Here is a 19,484-nt window from a genome sequence, read left to right as displayed (position 1 = left end):
TGTGCGAGGCGATGAGGAGACTGAGGAAGTGAGCAGCTGTGAGAGGATGGCGAGTTGTGTGTGAGGATTGAAGAGGTGGTGAGCGAGGTGTTGAGGAGACTGAGGGAGTGAGCAGTTGAGGGAGGATGACGAGTTGTGTGTGAGGATTGAAGAGCTGGTGAGCGAGGTGTTGAGGAGACTGAGGGAGTAAGCAGTTGTGGGAGGATGGCGAGTTGTGTGTGAGGATCGAAGAGCTGGTGTGCGAGGTGTTGTGGAGACTGAGGAAGTGGGCAGTTGTGGGAGGATGGCAACTTGTGTGTGAGGATTGAAGAGCTGGTGAGTGAGGTGTTTAGCAGACTGAGGAAGTGAGCAGCTGTGGGAGGGTGGCGATTTGTGTGTGAGGATTGAAGAGGTGGTGTGCGAGGTGTTGAGGAGAATGAGGAATTGAGCAGTTGTGGGAGGATGGCGAGTTGTGTGTGAGGATTGAAGAGCTGGTGTGTGAGATTTTGCGGAGACTGAGGGAGTGAGCAGCTGTGGAAGGATGGCGAGTTGTGTGTGAGGATTAAAGAGCTGGTGTGCGAGGTGTTGAGGAGACTGAGGGAGTGAGCAGCTGTGGGAGGATGGCGAGTTGTGTGAGGATTGAAGAGCTGGTGTGCAATGTGTTGAGGAGACTGAGGGAGTGAGCAGTTGTGGGAGGATGGCAAGTTGTGTGTGAGGAATGAAGAGCTGGTTTGCGAGGTGTTGAGAGACTGAGGAAGTGATCAGCTGTGGGAGGAAGGCGAGTTGAGTGTGAGGATTGAAGAGGTTGTGTGCGAGGTGTTGAGGAGACGGAGGAAGTGAGCAGTTGTTGGAAGATAGCGAGTTGTGTGTAAGGATTGAAGAGCTGGTGTGCGAGGTGTTGAGGAGAATGAGGAAATGAGCAGTTGTGGGAGGATGGCGAGTTGTGTGTGAGGATTGAACAGGTGGTGTGCGAGGTGTTGAGGAGACTGAGGGAGTGAGCAGCTGTGGGAGGATGGCGAGTAGTGTCTGAGGATTGAAGAGGTGGTGTGCGAGGTGTTGAGGAGACTGAGGAAATGAGCATTTGTGGGAGGATGGCGAGTTGTGTGTGAGGATTGAAGAGGTGGTGTGCGAGGTGTTGAGGAGAATGAGGGACTGAGCAGCTTTTGTTGGATGGCGGGTTGCGTGTGAGGATTGGAGAGGTTGTGTGCGAGGTGTTGAGGAGACGGAGGAAGTGAGCAGTTGTTGGAAGATAGCGAGTTGTGTGTAAGGATTGAAGAGCTGGTGTGCGAGGTGTTGAGGAGAATGAGGAAATGAACAGTTGTGGGAGGATGGCGAGTTGTGTGTGAGGATTGAAGAGGTGGTGTGCGAGGTGTTGAAGAGACTGAGGGAGTGAGCAGCTGTGGGAGGATGGCGAGATGTGTGTGAGGATTGAAGAGCTGGTGTGCGAGGTGTTGAGGAGAATGAGGAAATGAGCAGTTGTGGGAGGATGGCGAGTTGTGTGTGAGGATTGAAGAGGTGGTGTGCGAGGTGTTGAGGAGACTGAGTGTGTGAGCAGCTGTGGGAGGATGGCGAGTTGTTTGTGAGGATTGAAGAGCTGGTGTGCGAGGTGTTGAGGAGACTGAGGAAATGAGCAGCTGTTGGAGGAAGGCGAGTTGAGTGTGAGGATTGATGAGGTTGTGTGCGAGGTGTTGAGGAGACGGAGGAAGTGAGCAGTTGTTGGAGGATAGCGAGTTATGTGTGAGGATTGAAGAGCTGGTGTGCGACGTGTTGAGGAGAATGAGGAAACGACCAGTTCTGGGAGGATGGCGAGTTGTGTTTTAGGATTGAAGAGGTGGATTGCGAGGTGTTGAGGAGACGGAGGAAGTGAGCAGTTGTTGGAAGATAGCGAGTTGTGTGCAAGGATTGAAGAGCTGGTGTGCGAGGTGTTGAGGAGAATGAGGAAATGAGCAGTTGTGGGAGGATGGCGAGTTGTGTGTGAGGATTGAAGAGGTGGTGTGCGAGGTGTTGAAGAGACTGAGGGAGTGAGCAGCTGTGGGAGGATCGCGAGTTGTGTGTGAGGATTGGAGAGCTGGTGTGCGAGGTGTTGAGGAGACTGAGGAAGTGAGCAGTTGTGGGAGGATGGCGAGCTGTGAGTGAGGATTGAGGAGCTGGCGTGCGAGGTGATGAGGAGACTGAGGAAGTGAGCAGTTGTGGGAGGATGGCGAGTTGTGTGTGAGGATTGAAGAGCTGGTGAGCGAGGTGTTGAGGAGACTGAGTGAGTGAGCAGTTGTGGGAGGATGGCGAGTTGTCTGTGAGGATTGATGAGCTGTTGTACGAGGTGTTTAGGAGGTTGAGGAAGTGAGCAGTTGTGGGAGGATGCCGAGTTGTGTGTGAGGATTGAAGAGCTGGTGTGCGAGCTGTTGAGGAGACTGAGGGAGTGAGCAGCTGTGGGAGGATGGCGAGTTGTTTGTGAGGATTGAAGAGCTGGTGTGCGAGGTGTTGAGGAGACTGAGGAAATGAGCAGCTGTTGGAGGAAGGCGAGTTGAGTGTGAGGATTGATGAGGTTGTGTGCGAGGTGTTGAGGAGACGGAGGAAGTGAGCAGTTGTTGGAGGATAGCGAGCTTTGTGTAAGGATTGAAGAGCTGGTGTGCGAGGTGTTGAGGTGAATGAGGAAACGACCAGTTGTGGGAGGATGGCGAGTTGTGTTTGAGGATTGAAGAGGTGGTTTGCGAGGTGTTGAGGAGATTGAGGGAGTGAGCAGCTGTGGGAGGATGGCGAGTTGTGTGTGAGGATTGGAGAGCTGGTGTGCGAGGTGTTGCGGAGACTGAGGAAGTGAGCAGTTGTGGGAGGATGGCGAGTTGTGTGTGAGGATTGAGGAGCTGGCGTGCGAGGTGATGAGGAGACTGAGGAAGTGAGCAGGTGTCAGAGGATGGCGAGTTGTGGATGAGGATTGAAGAGGTGGTGTGTGAGGTGAAGAGGAGACTGAGGGAGTGAGCAGTTGTGGGAGGATGGCGAGTTGCCTGTGAGGATTGATGAGCTGGTGTACGAGGTGTTTAGGAGGTTGAGGAAGTGAGCAGTTGTGGGAGGATGGCGAGTTGTGTGTGAGGATTGAAGAGCTGGTGTGCGAGCTGTTGAGGAGACTGAGGGAGTGAGCAGTTGTGGGAGGATGGCGAGTTGTGTGTGAGCATTGACGAGTTGGTATGCGAGGCTTTGAGGAGACTGAGGGAGTGAGCAGCTGTGGGAGGATGGCGAGTTGAGTGAGGATTGAAGAGCTGGTGTGCGAGGTGCTGAGGAGACTGAGGGAGTGAACAGTTGTAGGAGGATGGCAAGTTGTGTGTGAGGGATGAAGAGCTGGTGTGCGAGGTGTTGAGGAGACTGAGGAAGTGATCAGCTGTGGGAGGAAGGCGAGTTGAGTGTGAGGATTGATGAGGTTGTGTGCGAGGTGTTGAGGAGACGGAGGAAGTGAGCAGTTGTTGGAAGATAGCGAGTTGTGTGTAAGGATTGAAGAGCTGGTGTGCGAGGTGTTGAGGAGCATGAGGAAATGAGCAGTGGTGGGAGGATGGCGAGTTGTGTGTCAGGATTGAAGAGCTGGTGAGCGAGGTGTTGAGGAGACTGAGGGAGTGAGCAGTTGTGGGAGGATGGCGAGTTGTCTGTGAGGATTGCAGAGCTGGTGTGCGAGGTGTTGAGGAGACTGAGGAAGTGAGCAGCTGTGAGAAGGTGGCGAGTTGTGTGTGAGGATTGAAGAGCTGATGTGCGAGGTGTTGAGGAGACTCAGGAAATGAGCAGCTGTGGGAGGAAGGCGAGTTGAGTGTGAGGATTGAAGAGGTTGTTTGCGAGGTGTTGAGGAGACGGAGGAAGTGAGCAGTTGTTGGAAGATAGCGAGTTGTGTGTAAGGATTGAAGAGCTGGTGTGCGAGGTGTTCAGGAGAATGAGGAAATGAGCAGTTGTGGGAGGATGGCGAGTTGTGTGTGTGGATTGAAGAGGTGGTGTGCGAGGTCTTGAGGAGACTGCGGGAGTGAGCAGCTGTGTGAGGATGGCGAGTTGTGAGTGAGAATTGAAGAGCTGGTGTGCGAGGTGTTGAGGAGACTGAGGAAATGAGCAGCTGTGGGAGGAAGGTGAGTTGAGTGTCAGGATTGATGAGGTTGTGTGCGAGGTGTTGAGGAGACGGAGGAAGTGAGCAGTTGTTGGAGGTTTGCGAGTTGTGTGTAAGGATTGAAGAGCTGGTGTGCGAGGTGTTGAGGAGAATGAGGAAATGACCAGTTGTGGGACGATGGCGAGTTGTGTGTGAGGATTGGAGAGCTGGTGTGCGAGGTGTTGAGGAGACTGAGGAAGTGAGCAGTTGTGTGTGAGCATTGAAGAGCTGGTGTGCGAGGCGATGAGGAGACTGAGGAAGTGAGCAGCTGTGAGAGGATGGCGAGTTGTGTGTGAGGATTGAAGAGGTGGTGAGCGAGGTGTTGAGGAGACTGAGGGAGTGAGCAGTTGAGGGAGGATGACGAGTTGTGTGTGAGGATTGAAGAGCTGGTGAGCGAGGTGTTGAGGAGACTGAGGGAGTGAGCAGTTGTGGGAGGATGGCGAGTTGTGTGTGAGGATTAAAGGCTGGTGTGCGGGGTATTGTGGAGAATGAGGAAATGAGCAGTTTTGGGAGGATGGCGAGTTGTGTGTGAGGATCGAAGAGCTGGTGTGCGAGGTGTTTAGCAGACTGAGGAATTGAGCAGTTGTGGGAGGATGGCGAGTTGTGTGTGAGGATTGAAGAGCTGGTGTGTGAGATTTTGCAGAGACTGAGGGAGTGAGCAGCTGTGGAAGGATGGCGGGTTGTGTGTGAGGATTAAAGAGCTGGTGTGCGAGGTGTTGAGGAGACTGAGGGAGTGAGCAGCTGTGGGAGGATGGCGAGTTGTGTGAGGATTGAAGAGCTGGTGTGCAATGTGTTGAGGAGACTGAGGGAGTGAGCAGTTGTGGGAGGATGGCAAGTTGTGTGTGAGGAATGAAGAGCTGGTGTGCGAGGTGTTGAGAGACTGAGGAAGTGATCAGCTGTGGGAGGAAGGCGAGTTGAGTGTGAGGATAGAAGAGGTTGTGTGCGAGGTGTTGAGGAGACGGAGGAAGTGAGCAGTTGTTGGAAGATAGCGAGTTGTGTGTAAGGATTGAAGAGCTGGTGTGCGAGGCGTTGAGGAGAATGAGGAAATGAGCAGTTGTGGGAGGATGGCCAGTTGTGTGTGAGGATTGAACAGGTGGTGTGCGAGGTGTTGAGGAGACTGAGGGAGTGAGCAGCTGTGGGAGGATGGCGAGTTGTGTGTGAGGATTGAAGAGCTGGTGTGCGAGGTGTTGAGGAGAATGAGGAAGTGAGCAGCTGTGGAAGGAATGCGAGTAGTGTCTGAGGATTGAAGAGGTGGTGTGCGAGGTGTTGAGGAGACTGAGGAAATGAGCAGTTGTGGGAGGATGGCGAGTTGTGTGTGAGGATTGAAGAGGTGGTGTGCGAGGTGTTGAGGAGAATGAGGGACTGAGCAGCTTTTGTTGGATGGCGGGTTGTGTGTGAGGATTGGAGAGGTTGTGTGCGAGGTGTTGAGGAGACGGAGGAAGTGAGCAGTTGTTGGAAGATAGCGAGTTGTGTGTAAGGATTGAAGAGCTGGTGTGCGAGGTGTTGAGGAAAATGAGGAAATGAGCAGTTGTGGGAGGATGGCGAGTTGTGTGTGAGGATTGAGGAGGTGGTGTGCGAGGTGTTGAAGAGACTGAGGGAGTGAGCAGCTGTGGGAGGATGGCGAGATGTGTGTGAGGATTGAAGAGCTGGTGTGCGAGGTGTTGAGGAGAATGAGGAAATGAGCAGTTGTGGGAGGATGGCGAGTTTTGTGTGAGGATTGAAGAGGTGGTGTGCGAGGTGTTGAGGAGACTGAGGGAGTGAGCAGCTGTGGGAGGATGGCGAGTTGTGTGTGAGGATTGGTGAGCTGGTGTGCGAGGTGTTGAAGAGACTGAGGAAGTGAGCAGTTGTGGGAGGGTTGCGAGTTGTGTGTGAGGATAGAAGAGCTGGTGTGCGAGGTGTTGAGGAGACTGAGGAAGTGAGCAGCTGTGAGAGGATGGCGAGTTGTGTGTGAGGATTGAAGAGCTGGTGTGCGAGGTGTTGAGGAGACTGAGGAAATGAGCAGCTGTGGGAGGAAGGCAAGTTGAGTGTGAGGAATGAAGAGGTTGTGTGCGAGGTGTTGAGGAGACGGAGGAAGTGAGCAGTTGTTGGAAGATAGCGAGTTGTGTGTAAGGATTGAAGAGCTGGTGTGCGAGGTGTTGAGGAGAATGAGGAAATGAGCAGTTGTGGGAGGATGGCGAGTTGTGTGTGAGGATTGAAGAGGTGGTGTGCGATGTGTTGAGGAGACTGAGGGAGTGAGCAGCTGTGGGAGGATGGCGAGTTGTTTGAAAGGATTGAAGAGCTGGTGTGCGAGGTGTTGAGGAGACTGAGGAAATGAGCAGCTGTTGGAGGAAGGCGAGTTGAGTGTGAGGATTGATGAGGTTGTGTGCGAGGTGTTGAGGAGACGGAGGAAGTGAGCAGTTGTTGGAGGATAGCGAGTTATGTGTAAGGATTGAAGAGGTGGTGTGCAAGGTGTTGAGGAGAATGAGGAAACGACCAGTTGTGGGAGGAAGGCGAGTTGTGTGTGAGGATTGAAGAGGTGGTTTGCGAGGTGTTGAGGAGACTGAGGGAGTGAGCAGCTGTGGGAGGATGGCGAGTTGTGTGTGAGGATTGGAGTGCTGGTGTGCGAGGTGTTGAGGAGACTGAGGAAGTGAGCAGTTGTGGGAGGATGGCGATTTGTGTGTGAGGATTGAGGAGCTGGTGTGCGAGGTGATGAGGAGACTGAGGAAGTGAGCAGCTGTCAGAGGATGGCGAGTTGTGTGTGAGGATTGAAGAGGTGGTGTGTGAGGTGATGAGGGGACTGAGGGAGTGAGCAGTTGTGGGAGGACGGCGAGTTGTGTGTGAGGATTGAAGAGCTGGTGAGCGAGGTGTTGAGGAGACTGAGTGAGTGAGCAGTTGTGGGAGGATGGCGAGTTTTCTGTGAGGATTGATGAGCTGGTGTACGAGGTGTTTAGGAGGTTGAGGAAGTGAGCAGTTGTGGGAGGATGGCGAGTTGTGTGTGAGAATTGAAGAGCTGGTGTGCGAGCTGTTGAGGAGACTGAGGGAGTGAGCAGTTGTGGGAGGATGGCGAGTTTTGTGCGCGCATTGACGAGTTGGTGTGCGAGGTTTTGAGGAGACTGAGGGAGTGAGCAGCTGTGGGAGGATGGCGAGTTGAGTGAGGATTGAAGAGCTGGTGTGCGAGGTGCTGAGGAGACTGAGGGAGTGAGCAGTTGTGGGAGGGTGGCAAATTGTGTGTGAGGAATGAAGAGCTGGTGTGCGAGGTGTTGAGGAGACTGAGGAAGTGATCAGCTGTGGGAGGAAGGCGAGTTGAGTGTGAGGATTGATGAGGTTGTGTGCGAGGTGTTGATGAGACGGAGGAAGTGAGCAGTTGTTGGAAGATAGCGAGTTGTGTGTAAGAATTGAAGAGCTGGTGTGCGAGGTGTTGAGGAGCATGAGGAAATGAGCAGTTGTGGGAGGATGGCGAGTTGTGTGTGAGGATTGAAGAGCTGGTGAGCGAGGTTTTGAGAAGACTGAGGGAGTGAGCAGTTGTGGGAGGATGGCGAGTTGTCTGTGAGGATTGAAGAGCTGGTGTGCGAGGTGTTGAGGAGACTGAGGAAGTGAGCAGCTGTGAGAAGATGGCGAGTTGTGTGTGAGGATTGAAGAGCTGATGTGCGATGTGTTGAGGAGACTCAGGAAATGAGCAGCTGTGGGAGGAAGGCGAGTTGAGTGTGAGGATTGAAGAGGTTGTGTGCGAGGTGTTGAGGAGACGGAGGAAGTGAGCAGTTGTTGGAAGATAGCGAGTTGTGTGTAAGGATTGAAGAGCTGGTGTGCGAGGTGTTCAGGAGAATGAGGAAATGAGCAGTTGAGGGAGGATGGCGAGATGTGTGTGAGAATTGAAGAGGTGGTGTGCGAGGTGTTGAGGAGACTGAGGGAGTGAGCAGCTGTGTGAGGATGGCGAGTTGTGTGTGAGAATTGAAGAGCTGGTGTGCGAGGTGTTGAGGAGACTGAGGAAATGAGCAGCCATGGGAGGAAGGCGAGTTGAGTGTGAGGATTGATGAGGTTGTGTGCGAGGTGTTGAGGAGACGGAGGAAGTGAGCAGTTGTTGGAGGATAGCGAGTTGTGTGTAAGGATTGAAGAGCTGGTGTGCGAGGTGTTGAGGAGAATGAGGAAATGACCAGTTGTGGGACGATGGCGAGTTGTGTGTGAGGATTGAAGAGGTGGTGTGCGAGGTGTTGAGGAGACTGAGGGAGTGAGCAGTTGTGGGAGGATGGCGAGTTGTGTGTGAGGATTGGAGAGCTGGTGTGCGAGGTGTTGAGGAGACTGAGGAAGTGAGCAGTTGTGTGTGAGGATTGAAGAGCTGGTATTCGATGCGATGAGGAGACTGAGGAAGTGAGCAGCTGTGAGAGGATGGCGAGTTTTGTGTGAGGATTGAAGAGGTGGTGAGCGCGGTGTTGAGGAGACTGAGGGAGTGAGCAGTTGAGGGAGGATGACGAGTTGTGTGTGAGGACTGAAGAGCTGGTGAGCGAAGTGTTGAGGAGACTGAGGGAGTGAGCAGTTGTGGGATGATGGCGAGTTGTGTGTGAGGATTGAAGAGCTAGTGTGCGATGTGTTTAGGAGGTTGAGGATGCGAGCAGTTGTGAGAGGATGGCAAGTTGTGTGTGAGGATTGAAGAGGTCGTGTGCGAGGTGATGAGGAGACTGAGGGACTGAGCAGTTGTGGGGGGATGGCGAGTTGTGTCTGAGGATTGAAGAGCTGGTGAGCGAGGTGTTGAGGAGACTGAGGAAGTGAGCAGTTGTGGGAGGATGGCGAGCTTTGTGTGAGGATTGAAGAGCTGGTGTGCGAGCTGTTGAGGAGACTGAGGGAGTGAGCAGTTGTGGGAGGATGTCGAGTTGTGTGTGAGGATTGAAGTGCTGGTGTGCGGGGTGTTGTGGAGACTGAGGAAATTAGCAGGTTTGGGAGGATGGCGAGTTGTGTGTGAGGATCGAAGAGCTGGTGTGCGAGGTGTTGTGGAGACTGAGGAAGTGAGCAGTTGTGGGAGGATGGCAAGTTATGTGTGAGGATTGAAGAGCTGGTGAGTGAGGTGTTTAGCAGACTGAGGAAGTGAGCAGCTGTGGGAGGGTGGCGATTTGTGTGTGAGGATTGAAGAGGTGGTGTGCGAGGTGTTGAGGAGACTGAGGAATTGAGCAGTTGTGGAACGATGGCGAGTTGTGTGTGAGGATTGAAGAGCTGGTGTGTGAGATTTTGCGGAGACTGAGGGAGTGAGCAGCTGTGGAATGGTGGCGAGTTGTGTGTGAGGATTAAAGAGCTGGTGTGCGAGGTTTTGAGGAGACTGAGGGAGTGAGCAGCTGTGGTAGGAAGGCTAGTTGTGTGTGAGGATTGACGAGCTGGTGTGCAAGGTGTTGAGGAGATTGAGGGAGTGAGCAGTTGTGGGAGGATGGCGAGTTGTGTGTGAGGATTGAAGAGGTAGTGTGCGAGGTGTTGAGGAGACTGAGGAATTGAGCAGTTGTGGGAGGATGGCGAGTTGTGCGTGAGCATTGAAGAGCTGGTGTGCGAGGTTTTGAGGAGACTGAGGGAGTGAGCAGCTCTGGGAGGATGGCGAGTTGTGTGAGGATTGAAGAGCTGGTGTGCAAGGTGTTGAGGAGACTGAGGGAGTGAGCAGTTCTGGGAGGATGGCAAGTTGTGTGTGAGGAATGAAGAGGTTGTGTGCGAGGTGTTGAGGAGACGGAGGAAGTGAGCAGTTGTTGGAAGATAACGAGTTGTGTGTAAGGATTGAAGAGCTGGTCTGTGAGATGTTGAGGAGAATGAGGAAATGAGCAGTTGTGGGAGGATGGCGAGTTCTGTGTGAGGATAGAAGAGGTGGTGTGCGAGGTGTTGAAGAGACTGAGGGAGTGAGCAGCTGTGGGAGGATGGCGAGTTGTGTGTGAGGATTGAAGAGCTGGTGTGCGAGGTGTTGAGGAGAATGAGGAAGTGAGCAGCTGTGGAAGGAATGCGAGTAGTGTCTGAGGATTGAAGAGGTGGTATGCGAGGTGTTGAGGAGACTGAGGAAATGAGCAGTTGTGGGAGGATGGCGAGTTGTGTGTGAGGATTGAAGAGGTGGTGTGCGAGGTGTTGAGGAGAATGAGGGACTGAGCAGCTTTTGTTGGATGGCGGGTTGTGTGTGAGGATTGGAGAGGTTTTGTGCGAGGTGTTGAGGAGAATGAGGAAATGAGCAGTTGTGGGAGGATGCCGAGTTGTGTGTGAGGATTGAAGAGGTGGTGTGTGAGGTGTTGAAGAGACTGAGGGAGTGAGCAGCTGGGGGAGGATGGCGAGTTGTGTGTGAGGATTGAAGAGCTGGTGTGCGAGGTGTTGAGGAGAATGAGGAAATGAGCAGTTGTGGGAGGATGGCGAGTTGTGTGTGAGGATTGAAGAGGTGGTGTGCGAGGTGTTGAGGAGACTGAGGGAGTGAGCAGCTGTGGGAGGATGGCGAGTTGTGTGTGAGGATTGGTGAGCTGGTGTGCGAGGTGTTGAAGAGGCTGAGGAAGTGAGCAGTTGTGGTAGGATTGCGAGTTGTGTGTGAGGATTGAAGAGCTGGTGTGCGAGGTGTTGAGGAGACTGAGGAAGTGAGCAGCTGTGAGAGGATGGCGAGTTGTGTGTGTGGATTGAAGAGCTGGTGTGCGAGGTGTTGAGGAGACTGAGGAAATGAGCAGCTGTGGGAGGAAGGCAAGTTGACTGTGAGGAATGAATAGGTTGTGTGCGAGGTGTTGAGGAGACGGAGGAAGTGAGCAGTTGTTGGAAGATAGCGAGTTGTGTGTAAGGATTGAAGAGCTGGTGTGCGAGGTGTTGAGGAGAATGAGGAAATGAGCAGTTGTGGGAGGATGGCGAGTTGTGTGTGAGGATTGAAGAGGTGGTGTGCGATGTGTTGAGGAGACTGAGGGTGTGAGCAGCTGTGGGAGGATGGCGAGTTGTTTGTGAGGATTGAAGAGCTGGTGTGCGAGGTGTTGAGGAGACTGAGGAAATGAGCAGCTGTTGGAGGAAGGCAAGTTGAGTGTGAGGATTGATGAGGTTGTGTGCGAGGTGTTGAGGAGACGGAGGAAGTGAGCAGTTGTTGGAGGATAGCGAGTTATGTGTAAGGATTGAAGAGGTGGTGTGCAAGGTGTTGAGGAGAATGAGGAAACGACCAGTTGTGGGAGGAAGGCGAGTTGTGTGTGAGGATTGAAGAGGTGGTTTGCGAGGTGTTGAGGAGACTGAGGGAGTGAGCAGCTGTGGGAGGATGGCGAGTTGTGTGTGAGGATTGGAGAGCTGGTGTGCGAGGTGTTGAGGAGACTGAGGAAGTGAGCAGTTGTGGGAGGATGGCGATTTGTGTGTGAGGATTGAGGAGCTGGTGTGCGAGGGGATGAGGAGACTGAGGAAGTGAGCAGCTGTCAGAGGATGGCGAGTTGTGTGTGAGGATTGAAGAGGTGGTGTGTGAGGTGATGAGGGGACTGAGGGAGTGAGCAGTTGTGGGAGGACGGCGAGTTGTGTGTGAGGATTGAAGAGCTGGTGAGCGAGGTGTTGAGGAGACTGAGTGAGTGAGCAGTTGTGGGAGGATGGCGAGTTTTCTGTGAGGATTGATGAGCTGGTGTACGCGGTGTTTAGGAGGTTGAGGAAGTGAGCAGTTGTGGGAGGATGGCGAGTTGTGTGTGAGAATTGAAGAGCTGGTGTGCGAGCTGTTGAGGAGACTGAGGGAGTGAGCAGTTGTGGGAGGATGGCGAGTTTTGTGTGCGCATTGACGAGTTGGTGTGCGAGGTTTTGAGGAGACTGAGGGAGTGAGCAGCTGTGGGAGGATGGCGAGTTGAGTGAGGATTGAAGAGCTGGTGTGCGAGGTGCTGAGGAGACTGAGGGAGTGAGCAGTTGTGGGAGGGTGGCAAGTTGTGTGTGAGGAATGAAGAGCTGGTGTGCGAGGTGTTGAGGAGACTGAGGAAGTGATCAGCTGTGGGAGGAAGGCGAGTTGAGTGTGAGGATTGATGAGGTTGTGTGCGAGGTGTTGATGAGACGGAGGAAGTGAGCAGTTGTTGGAAGATAGCGAGTTGTGTGTAAGAATTGAAGAGCTGGTGTGCGAGGTGTTGAGGAGCATGAGGAAATGAGCAGTTGTGGGAGGATGGCGAGTTGTGTGTGAGGATTGAAGAGCTGGTGAGCGAGGTTTTGAGAAGACTGAGGGAGTGAGCAGTTGTGGGAGGATGGCGAGTTGTCTGTGAGGATTGAAGAGCTGGTGTGCGAGGTGTTGAGGAGACTGAGGAAGTGAGCAGCTGTGAGAAGATGGCGAGTTGTGTGTGAGGATTGAAGAGCTGATGTGCGATGTGTTGAGGAGACTCAGGAAATGAGCAGCTGTGGGAGGAAGGCGAGTTGAGTGTGAGGATTGAAGAGGTTGTGTGCGAGGTGTTGAGGAGACGGAGGAAGTGAGCAGTTGTTGGAAGATAGCGAGTTGTGTGTAAGGATTGAAGAGCTGGTGTGCGAGGTGTTCAGGAGAATGAGGAAATGAGCAGTTGTGGGAGGATGGCGAGTTGTGTGTGAGAATTGAAGAGGTGGTGTGCGAGGTGTTGAGGAGACTGAGGGAGTGAGCAGCTGTGTGAGGATGGCGAGTTGTGTGTGAGAATTGAAGAGCTGGTGTGCGAGGTGTTGAGGACACTGAGGAAATGAGCAGCCATGGGAGGAAGGCGAGTTGAGTGTGAGGATTGATGAGGTTGTGTGCGAGGTGTTGAGGAGACGGAGGAAGTGAGCAGTTGTTGGAGGATAGCGAGTTGTGTGTAAGGATTGAAGAGCTGGTGTGCGAGGTGTTGAGGAGAATGAGGAAATTACCAGTTGTGGGACGATGGCGAGTTGTGTGTGAGGATTGAAGAGGTGGTTTGCGAGGTGTTGAGGAGACTGAGGGAGTGAGCAGTTGTGGGAGGATGGCGAGTTGTGTGTGAGGATTGGAGAGCTGGTGTGCGAGGTGTTGAGGAGACTGAGGAAGTGAGCAGTTGTGTGTGAGGATTGAAGAGCTGGTATTCGATGCGATGAGGAGACTGAGGAAGTGAGCAGCTGTGAGAGGATGGCGAGTTTTGTGTGAGGATTGAAGAGGTGGTGAGCGCGGTGTTGAGGAGACTGAGGGAGTGAGCAGTTGAGGGAGGATGACGAGTTGTGTGTGAGGACTGAAGAGCTGGTGAGCGAAGTGTTGAGGAGACTGAGGGAGTGAGCAGTTGTGGGATGATGGCGAGTTGTGTGTGAGGATTGAAGAGCTAGTGTGCGATGTGTTTAGGAGGTTGAGGATGCGAGCAGTTGTGAGAGGATGGCAAGTTGTGTGTGAGGATTGAAGAGGTCGTGTGCGAGGTGATGAGGAGACTGAGGGACTGAGCAGTTGTGGGGGGATGGCGAGTTGTGTCTGAGGATTGAAGAGCTGGTGAGCGAGGTGTTGAGGAGACTGAGGAAGTGAGCAGTTGTGGGAGGATGGCGAGCTTTGTGTGAGGATTGAAGAGCTGGTGTGCGAGCTGTTGAGGAGACTGAGGGAGTGAGCAGTTGTGGGAGGATGTCGAGTTGTGTGTGAGGATTGAAGTGCTGGTGTGCGGGGTGTTGTGGAGACTGAGGAAATGAGCAGTTTTGGGAGGATGGCGAGTTGTGTGTGAGGATCGAAGAGCTGGTGTGCGAGGTGTTGTGGAGACTGAGGAAGTGAGCAGTTGTGGGAGGATGGCAAGTTATGTGTGAGGATTGAAGAGCTGGTGAGTGAGGTGTTTAGCAGACTGAGGAAGTGAGCAGCTGTGGGAGGGTGGCGATTTGTGTGTGAGGATTGAAGAGGTGGTGTGCGAGGTGTTGAGGAGACTGAGGAATTGAGCAGTTGTGGAACGATGGCGAGTTGTGTGTGAGGATTGAAGAGCTGGTGTGTGAGATTTTGCGGAGACTGAGGGAGTGAGCAGCTGTGGAATGGTGGCGAGTTGTGTGTGAGGATTAAAGAGCTGGTGTGCGAGGTTTTGAGGAGACTGAGGGAGTGAGCAGCTGTGGTAGGAAGGCTAGTTGTGTGTGAGGATTGACGAGCTGGTGTGCAAGGTGTTGAGGAGATTGAGGGAGTGAGCAGTTGTGGGAGGATGGCGAGTTGTGTGTGAGGATTGAAGAGGTAGTGTGCGAGGTGTTGAGGAGATTGAGGAATTGAGCAGTTGTGGGAGGATGGCGAGTTGTGCGTGAGCATTGAAGAGCTGGTGTGCGAGGTTTTGAGGAGACTGAGGGAGTGAGCAGCTCTGGGAGGATGGCGAGTTGTGTGAGGATTGAAGAGCTGGTGTGCAAGGTGTTGAGGAGACTGAGGGAGTGAGCAGTTGTGGGAGGATGGCAAGTTGTGTGTGAGGAATGAAGAGGTTGTGTGCGAGGTGTTGAGGAGACGGATGAAGTGAGCAGTTGTTGGAAGATAACGAGTTGTGTGTAAGGATTGAAGAGCTGGTCTGTGAGGTGTTGAGGAGAATGAGGAAATGAGCAGTTGTGGGAGGATGGCGAGTTCTGTGTGAGGATAGAAGAGGTGGTGTGCGAGGTGTTGAAGAGACTGAGGGAGTGAGCAGCTGTGGGAGGATGGCGAGTTGTGTGTGAGGATTGAAGAGCTGGTGTGCGAGGTGTTGAGGAGAATGAGGAAGTGAGCAGCTGTGGAAGGAATGCGAGTAGTGTCTGAGGATTGAAGAGGTGGTATGCGAGGTGTTGAGGAGACTGAGGAAATGAGCAGTTGTGGGAGGATGGCGAGTTGTGTGTGAGGATTGAAGAGGTGGTGTGCGAGGTGTTGAGGAGAATGACGGACTGAGCAGCTTTTGTTGGATGGCGGGTTGTGTGTGAGGATTGGAGAGGTTTTGTGCGAGATGTTGAGGTGAATGAGGAAATGAGCAGTTGTGGGAGGATGGCGAGTTGTGTGTGAGGATTGAAGAGGTGGTGTGTGAGGTGTTGAAGAGACTGAGGGAGTGAGCAGCTGTGGGAGGATGGCGAGTTGTGTGTGAGGATTGAAGAGCTGGTGTGCGAGGTGTTGAGGAGAATGAGGAAATGAGCAGTTGTGGGAGGATGGCGAGTTGTGTGTGAGGATTGAAGAGGTGGTGTGCGAGGTGTTGAGGAGACTGAGGGAGTGAGCAGCTGTGGGAGGATGGCGAGTTGTGTGTGAGGATTGGTGAGCTGGTGTGCGAGGTGTTGAAGAGGCTGAGGAAGTGAGCAGTTGTGGTAGGATTGCGAGTTGTGTGTGAGGATTGAAGAGCTGGTGTGCGAGGTGTTGAGGAGACTGAGGAAGTGAGCAGCTGTGAGAGGATGGCGAGTTGTGTGTGTGGATTGAAGAGCTGGTGTGCGAGGTGTTGAGGAGACTGAGGAAATGAGCAGCTGTGGGAGGAAGGCAAGTTGACTGTGAGGAATGAATAGGTTGTGTGCGAGGTGTTGAGGAGACGGAGGAAGTGAGCAGTTGTTGGAAGATAGCGAGTTGTGTGTAAGGATTGAAGAGATGGTGTGCGAGGTGTTGAGGAGAATGAGGAAATGAGCAGTTGTGGGAGGATGGCGAGTTGTGTGTGAGGATTGAAGAGGTGGTGTGCGATGTGTTGAGGAGACTGAGGGTGTGAGCAGCTGTGGGAGGATGGCGAGTTGTTTGTGAGGATTGAAGAGCTGGTGTGCGAGGTGTTGAGGAGACTGAGGAAATGAGCAGCTGTTGGAGGAAGGCGAGTTGAGTGTGAGGATTGATGAGGTTGTGTGCGAGGTGTTGAGGAGACGGAGGAAGTGAGCAGTTGTTGGAGGAGAGCGAGTTGTGTGTAAGGATTGAAGAGCTGGTGTGCGAGGTGTTAAGGAGAATGAGGAAACGACCAGTTGTGGGAGGATGGCGAGTTGTGTGTGAGGATTGAAGAGGTGGTTTGCGAGGTGTTGAGGAGACTGAGGGAGTGAGCAGCTGTGGGAGGATGGCGAGTTGTGTGTGAGGATTGGAGAGCTGGTGTGCGAGGTGTTGAGGAGACTGAGGAAGTGAGCAGTTGTGGTAGGATGGCGAGTTGTGTGTCAGAATTGAGGAGCTGGTGTGCGAGGTGATGTGGAGACTGAGGAAATGAGCAGCTGTCAGAGGATGGCGAGTTGTGTGTGAGGATTGAAGAGGTGGTGTGCGAGGTTTTGAGGAGACTGAGGGAGTGAGCAGCTGTGGGAGGATGGCGAGTTGTGTGAGGATTGAAGAGCTGGTGTGCGAGGTGCTGAGGAGACTGAGGGAGTGAGCAGTTGTGGGAGGATGGCAAGTTGTGTGTGAGGAATGAAGAGCTGGTGTGCGAGGTGTTGAGGAGACTGAGGAAGTGATCAGCTGTGGGAGGAAGGCGAGTTGAGTGTGAGGATTGATGAGGTTGTGTGCGAGGTGTTGAGCAGACAGAGGAAGTGAGCAGTTGTTGGAAGATAGCGAGTTGTGTGTAAGGATTGAAGAGCTGGTGTGCGAGGTGTTGAGGAGAATGAGGAAATGAGCAGTTGTGGGAGGATGGCGAGCTGTGTGTGAGGATTGAAGAGCTGGTGAGCGAGGTGTTGAGGAGACTGAGGGAGTGAGCAGTTGTGGGAGGATGGCGAGTTGTCTGTGAGGATTGAAGAGCTGGTGTGCGAGGTGTTGAGGAGACTGAGGAAGTGAGCAGCTGTGAGAAGATGGCGAGTTGTGTGTGAGGATTGAGGAGCTGATGTGCGAGGTGTTGAGGAGGCTCAGGAAATGAGCAGCTGTGGGAGGAAAGCGAGTTGAGTGTGAGGATTGAAGAGGCTGTGTGCGAGGTGTTGAGGAGACGGAGGAAGTGAGCAGTTGTTGGAAGATAGCGAGTTGTGTGTAAGGATTGAAGAGATGGTGTGCGAGGTGTTCAGGAGAATGAGGAAATGAGCAGTTGTGGGAGGATGGCGAGTTGTGTGTGAGGATTGAAGAGGTGGTGTGCGAGGTGTTCAGGAGACTGAGGGAGTGAGTAGCTGTGTGAGGATGGCGAGTTGTGTGTGAGAATTGAAGAGCTGGTATGCGAGTTGTTGAGGAGACTGAGGAAATGAGCAGCTTTGGGAGGAAGGCAAGTTGAGTGTGAGGATTGATGAGGTTGTGTGCGAGGTGTTGAGGAGACGGAGGAAGTGAGCAGTTGTTGGAGGATAGCGAGTTGTGTGTAAGGATTGAAGAGCTGGTGTGCGAGGTGTTGAGGAGAATGAGGAAATGACCAGTTGTGGGACGATGGCGAGTTGTGTGTGAAGATTGAAGAGGTGGTTTGCGAGGTGTTGAGGAGACTGAGGGAGTGAGCAGTTGTGGGAGGATGGCGAGTTGTGTGTGAGGATTGGAGAGCTGGTGTGCGAGGTGTTGAGGAGACTGAGGAAGTGAGCAGTTGTGTGTGAGGATTGAAGAGCTGGTGTGCGAGGCGATTAGGAGGCTGAGGAAGTGAGCAGCTGTGAGAGGATGGCGAGTTGTGTGTGAGGATTGAAGAGCTGGTGAGCAAGGTGTTGAGGAGACTGAGGGAGTGAGCAGTTGAGGGAGGATGGCGAGTTGTGTGTGTGGATTGAAGAGCTAGTGTGCGATGTGTTTAGGAGGTTGAGGATGCGAGCAGTTGTGAGGGGATGGCAAGTTGTGTGTGAGGATTGAAGAGGTCGTGTGCGAGGTGATGAGGAGACTGAGGGAGTGAGCAGTTGTGGGAGGATGGCGAGTTGTGTCTGAGGATTGAAGAGCAGGTGAGCGAGGTGTTGAGGAGACTGAGGAAGTGAGCAGTTGTGGGAGGATGGCGAGTTGTGTGTGAGGATTGAAGAGATGGTGTGCGAGCTGTTGAGGAGACTGAGGGAGTGAGCAGTTGTGGGAGGATGGCGAGTTGTGTGTGAGGATTGAAGCGCTGGTGTGCGGGGTGTTGTGGAGACTGAGGAAATGAGCAGTTTTGGGAGGATGGCGAGTTGTGTGTGATGATCGAAGTGCTGGTGTGCGAGGTGTTGTGAAGACTGAGGAAGTGAGCAGTTGTGGGAGGATGGAAAGTTGTGTGTGAGGATTGAAGAGCTGGTGAGTGAGGTGTTTAGCAGACTGAGGAAGTGAGCAGCTGTGGGAGGGTGGCGATTTGTGTGTGAGGATTGAAGACGTGGTGTGCGAGGTGTTGGGGAGACTGAGGAATTGAGCAGTTGTGGAAGAATGGCGAGTTGTGTGTGAGGATTGTAGAGCTGGTGTGTGAGATTTTGCAAAGACTGAGGGAGTGAGCAGCTGTGGAAGGATGGCGAGTTGTGTGTGAGGATTAAAGAGCTGGTGTGCGAGGTGTTGAGGAGACTGAGGGAGTGAGCAGCTGTGGTAGGAAGGCTAGTTGTGTGTGAGGATTGACGAGCCGGTGTGCGAGGTGTTGAGGAGACTGAGGGAGTGAGCAGTTGTGGGAGGATGGCGAGTTGTGTGTGAGGATTGAAGAGGTAGTGTGCGAGGTGTTGAGGATACTGAGGAATTGAGCAGTTGTGGGAGGATGGCGAGTTGTGCGTGAGCATTGATGAGCTGGTGTGCGAGGTTTTGAGGAGACTGAGGGAGCGAGCAGCTGTGGGAGGATGGCGAGTTGTGTGAGGATTGAAGAGCTGGTGTGCAAGGTGTTGAGGAGACTGAGGGAGTGAGCAGTTGTGGGAGGATGGCAAGCTGTGTGTGAGGACTGAAGAGCTGGTGTGCGAGGTGCTGAGGAGACTGAGGAAGTGATCAGCTGTGGGAGGAAGGCGAGTTGAGTGTGAGGATTGAAGAGGTTGTGTGCGAGGTGTTGAGGAGACGGAGGAAGTGAGCAGTTGTTGGAAGATCGCCAGTTGTGTGTAAGGATTGAGGAGCTGGTGTGCGAGGTGTTGAGGAGAATGAGGAAATGAGCAGTTGTGGGAGGATGGCGAATTGTGTGAGAGGATTGAAGAGGTGGTGTGCGAGGTGTTGAGGAGACTGAGGGAGTGAGCAGCTGTGGGAGGATGGCGAGTTGTGTGTGAGGATTGAAGAGCTGGTGTGTGAGGTGTTGAGGAGAATGAGGAAGTGAGCAGCTGTGGAAGGAAGCCGAGTAGTGTCTGAGAATTGAAGAGGTGGTGTGCGAGGTGTTGAGGAGACTGAGGAAATGAGCAGTTGTGGGAGGATGGCGAGTTGTGTGTGAGGATTGAAGAGGTGGTGTGCGAGGTGTTGAGGAGAATGAGGGACTGAGCAGCTTTGGTTGGATGGCGGGTTGTGTGTGAGGATTGGAGAGCTGGTGTGCGAGGTGTTGAGGATACTGAGGAAGTGAGCAGTTGTGGGAGGATGGCGAGTTGTGTGAGGATTGAAGAGCTGGTGTGCGAGGTGTTGAGGAGACTGAGTGAGTGAGCAGTTGTGGGAGGAAGGCGAGTTGAGTATGAGGATTGAAGAGGTTGTGTGCGAGGTGTTGAGGAGACGGAGGAAGTGAGCAGTTGTTGGAGGATAGCGAGTTGTGTGTAGGGATTGAAGAGCTGGTGTGCGAGGTGTTGAGGAGAATGAGGAAATGAGCAGTTGTGGGAGGATGGCGAGTTGTGTGTGAGG

Source organism: Somniosus microcephalus, chromosome 3 (assembly GCF_052327205.1).
Source record: "Somniosus microcephalus isolate GS21.2 chromosome 3, FLI_Smic_1.0, whole genome shotgun sequence".
Taxonomy (NCBI): Eukaryota; Metazoa; Chordata; class Chondrichthyes; order Squaliformes; family Somniosidae; genus Somniosus; species Somniosus microcephalus.
Note: the sequence above shows the minus strand (reverse complement) of the source record.